Source organism: Eubalaena glacialis, chromosome 6 (assembly GCF_028564815.1).
Source record: "Eubalaena glacialis isolate mEubGla1 chromosome 6, mEubGla1.1.hap2.+ XY, whole genome shotgun sequence".
Taxonomy (NCBI): domain Eukaryota; kingdom Metazoa; phylum Chordata; class Mammalia; order Artiodactyla; family Balaenidae; genus Eubalaena; species Eubalaena glacialis.
Genome location: NC_083721.1, coordinates 150625521 through 150630347, shown reverse-complemented (window position 1 = coordinate 150630347; position 4827 = coordinate 150625521). Strand labels below are relative to the sequence as shown.

General features: G+C 37.6%; 1 non-coding gene across 1 annotated transcript; it reads left to right on the top strand.

The window, feature by feature from the left end:
• Nucleotides 1-2650: 2650 nt before the first annotated feature.
• Nucleotides 2651-2782, top strand: LOC133094182 (small nucleolar RNA SNORA11). The gene has a single exon (XR_009701398.1). It is a non-coding gene; the product is annotated as a small nucleolar RNA SNORA11 (small nucleolar RNA).
• The last annotated feature ends 2045 nt before the right edge of the window (nt 2783-4827 follow it).

Genomic DNA, 4827 nt, shown 5'->3' with positions numbered 1-4827 from the left:
TTGGGAAAAGAGCAATAAAGAAAATCCAATGAAACTAGAAGGAAGGCAATAATAAAAACAAGTAAAATAATTAAAGAAATAAAAAACACACGGAAATAATCACGAAGATTAGTAAAATCAAAAGCTGATATTTTGAAAACCTTAATAAGGTAAAATGCTGACAAGATAATTAAATATCCCATTCACTTATGAACATGGATCCAAAGTTAGTTAAATAGATGATAGAACAAAACCTTCTAGCTAATGTAATCAACAATATTGTTTTTTAAAAAAGTCATGAATAAGTAGGGGGTTTCCCTGGTGGCACAGCGGTTGAGAATCTGCCTGCCAATGCAGGGGACACGGGTTCGAGCCCTGGTCTGGGAAGATCCCACATGCCACGGAGCAACTAGGCCCGTGAGCCACAATTACTGAGCCTGTGCGTCTGGAGCCTGTGCTCCGCAACAAGAGAGGCCGCGATAGTGAGAGGCCCACACACTGCGATGAAGAGTGGCCCCCACTTGCCGCAACTAGAGAAAACCCTCGCACAGAAATGAAGACCCAGCACAGCCATAAATAAATAAATAAAATGAATAAGTAGGGTTTATCCCAGTAATGCAAGAAAGTTTTGATATCAGGAAATCTATCAGTGCAACATACCATAGTAAGGAATTAAAGAAGGAAAATGGTATGATTACTTCAATAGATGCTGAAAAAGTAATGGTAAATGTTTATCATTATTTTTTTATTAAAACACCCAGAAAACTAGAAATAGAGTGAAGCTTCCTAAATTTGTAAATATCTGTATATCTAAAAAACAGTAACAAACAATATACCAAAATGGAAAAACCATAGACACATTCCAATAAAGACTGTAATCAGGAAAAGAATGCTGTCACCACAACCATCAAACATAGGACTTAAAGTCTTGTCCAATGGTATATGCAAAGCAAAAGAAATAAGAAGTGTAAGCATTATTTCCCAGACATGATTATTTCCATTGAACACACAGAAGAATCAATAAACCTTTAAATTAATAACAGAGTACAGCCAGATTGGTAGATATACAGTTATTCCTCTAACCCTTGTGCACTGTTGGTGGGAATGTAAACTGGTGCAGCCACTGTGGACAACAGTATGGAGGTGTCTCAGAAAACTAAAAATAGAACTCCCATAGGACCCAGCATTTCCACTCCTGGGTATACATCTGAAAGAAACAAAAACACTAACTGAAAAAGATACATGCATCCCCAGTGTTCACAGCAGCACTAGTTACAGCAGCCAAGACATGGAAACAACCTAACTGTCCATCAACAGAGGAATGGATAAAGAAGATGTGGTACATGTATACAGTGGAATACTACTCAGCCATAAAAAAGAACAAAATAATGCCATTTGCAGCAACATGGATGGACTTAGAGGGCATTATGCTAAGTGAAATAAGAGACAGAGAAAGACAAATACTGTATGATATCACTTGTATGTAGAATCTAAAAAAATTCCACAAACTAGTGAATATAACAAAAAAGAAGCAGATTCACAGATATAGAGAACAAACTAGTGTTACCGGGGGGAGGGGCAACAAAGGTGGGAGGAGGGGGAGGTACAAACTATTGGGTGTAAGATAGGCTATAAGGATGTATTGTACAACAAGGGGAACATAGCCAATGTTTTGTAATAACTGTAAAGGGAAAGTAACGTTTAAAAATTGTATTAAACATTTAAAAATTAAATTAAAAACTCATTCCTCTACACCAGCAATAACCAAATAGATGATAAGATATAGACTATAGATAAGAAGATATAGACTACAGACAATATAAGGAAAAATAAGACATGGCTCAAAATAGCAATTAAAAATGTAAAGTATGTATCAGGATCAAACAGGGGAAGATAAACGATTTTTAGCTTTTCAAATGGAGAAAATGAAAGTGGTGCGTTGGTTTCAAAAGTGACGGAAGAGTTGAAGAGCAAGATGGTACAGTGGGCAACTCAGACACCAGCGTCAGAAAGAACCCACTCCCACCGCTGAGTGGGGAAGGGGCGTATCACCAGGCAGCAGCTGGGACCAGGGGGGCCTGCTCAAGGGGAACTGCGGCCTGAAAGAGGCAGAGGGAATCACGGTGGCTTCTCTCTCCCTCTTGCCCCCCAATCTCCCAACCCTGCTTCCGGTCTCCTCATCCATCCGAGTAGAAGCCAGCAGTCGCGGAGCGGGGAAAGCAGGTCTCATCTCCTGGCACTGCGGCTCCTTTCTGGTGGAACCACTTCACAGCTCTTGCCTCTGTGTTCACTGACAGCTTCCTCCATCACCTGGAAGTACAGGCTTCCAGCTCTTGCTAGGATCTTGATCCTTCCCATCTCTTTTTTGTTTTCCTTAACCTTGCCCACAAAACTGTAAATAGTCTCTTCGCTAAACTTTTCAGTCCTCTGAGGGGCCATTTGTGTCCTGAATTAGAAATGCTAAGTAGGAAATGTTCGCTAACACATAGTACACTAATAAATCAGAGATTCCTCACACTCTGCTCCTAAACTGTATTTTCCTCCAGAATCACCTTCCGTTGTCAGGAAAAAAAAAAAAAAAAAAAATTCAGACCCTAGATGAACAATGAGAGGATTCTTTCCTAAAATTTGAAATAAGATTTAATTTAGTCCATTAAAAATGCAACTCTCTGGGGTGTGCTCAGAGCAGGGGGCCTGAAGAAATATGACTGTTCTGTTTACAACACACCCGACAGGAATCTGGGTTCATTGTGATAAGGGGCACAAAACTTGTGGCCTTCCTACAAACAAATACCCAACACGTGTCCCCTGAACCTCCACGTGGCTGCTGGGCAGGACCAGTGGGACAGGGCTCGATATTGGAAGGAAAACTACAGTATTTAGTGGGAGAGTTTGCCACCTAGAGCCTGTCTGGTCCATGCGAGGGTGGGCCATGGGTGGTCTTATAGACATAAAGGCTTCCAACCTCTCTTTTCAAGGAAAAGAAAAAGAAAAAGAAAAATAGATTGTATAGGCCAATCTGGAAAAGGCAAAATTATGGAGACAACAAAAAGATCAGTGGCTGCCAAGAGTTTGGGGGGAGAGGGGAGATGAATACACAGAGGACAGAAGTTTTTATGAGCAGTGAAAATACTTTGAATGACATTATAGTGATGGATGTATGTCATCCTACTTTTGTCCAAACCCATAGAATGTGCAACAGGATTCACTTCACTAAAGTGAGCCCTAAGGTGAACTGCAAACTTTGGTGATTATGTGTCAATGCAGTTCATCCTTGGTTCAAAAAAAAAAAAAAGAAGGTACCACTCTGTTGATAATGGCTATGCATGTGAGGGGAGGGAGTATATAGGGAATTTCTGTACCTTCCTGTCAATTTTGTTGTAAACCTAAAACTGCGTAAAAAAAAAAAAAAATCTCAAAAAAAATTAACACTCAGGGTAGAAGATTTTGGCAAAACTTTCGTTTCACTTTTATATATGTATACATATTATATATGAGTGTGTTTGTTGGACTGTGGCGTAAAATGTATTTTTTAGATCGAAAAAGTTTGCAGGCCACTGTAGTTAAGTTATACTGGCTAATAAAAGCACAAATTAACCTCAAAATAAAAAATGCAACTTTCTTTTCAAAACTTCTTCCTCCAGTTAGGAAAGTACTTCAACAGCAGTTTGACATTTGTGCTTCCTTAAGCAGCATTGAAAGGGTGAAGAGCTTTAAAAAACAACCAAAAAATAAATAAAATTGTAAAAGTCCTCTGTAGGACACACTGCACCAAAGTGCTCCCAATCACTGGTCTCCAATGACTGTCAAACAAAAATTCTGTTTAATTTCTTTCACTGTTTTTCTCTTTTTTAATCTTCTTGACTTTGAATTTTTTAAAATGAATAATTTAGAGAAGGCTGAAGTTGTCATCAGTAAATTTTATTGTTCCTTCTTTAGATAGCTATACTACGTGGCATAAGTGCATTCATAATAGATATTCTGAACAAATTCCTTGAAAAGAGTGAAGAGAGTTATGTGTCAATTTCATAGAAGATATTGTGAATTAAATCATTTCTGTATGCAGGGAAAAATCCAAATCTACCAATATTAATGCTATGTGTCACTTTTAGTATTAGAGTTTTACTCCTATTCTTGAAATACTTCCATCTGTACTCTCAAGACCCTGCTACCAACCCAAACAGGTCCCTTGTCTAAATTGTTTTTTCTACCTGTATGATTGACTGGTATCTTGATTGTCAATTTAGATAAAATTAAATTGATTTTATAGAGTTTGGTGGTATATGTTCAGGCTACTTCTGGTAGAAATTTTACTATGTACCTCCTTGGTGAAAGTTCAAGCCACTTAGGTCATAAAATGGACAAAAAAAGTCTCTGGATCCCTTGTGAGTCTCTTTATTTCCTTAAGTGAATACTCTCAAAGGCCTTTTTCAGTGAAAAAAAAAGTTGATGATTAATTTTTTTAAAAAACTAATGCAGTATCTTCATTCTATGTTGTAAAATGTCTAAATTCAGAGTCACTTTCTTCATCACAAGCTGTATGTTCATCATAGAGTTTGATTTGTACATATAAGAGTAGTTACTGGATAGAGCTGAAATTTTTCTTTTAAATCTGTGAAAGAATAATTCAACCTTGCAAGTTACTCTCTGTCATTACGAAGGAGAACTTCACCCAATATTTTTCCTTATGATGTTTCATTACTTTTCCTCCAAGAAGGACAATAATTCAATTCTGACTTGAGAGATTCCAAGTAACTCCTTCAACTGTTTATGCTATTTACAGAGTAGAGGAAGAATTTAAGGTTATTTTCCATTTTCTAGAAATGTGCTGTTTTTGTGTGTGTGTTT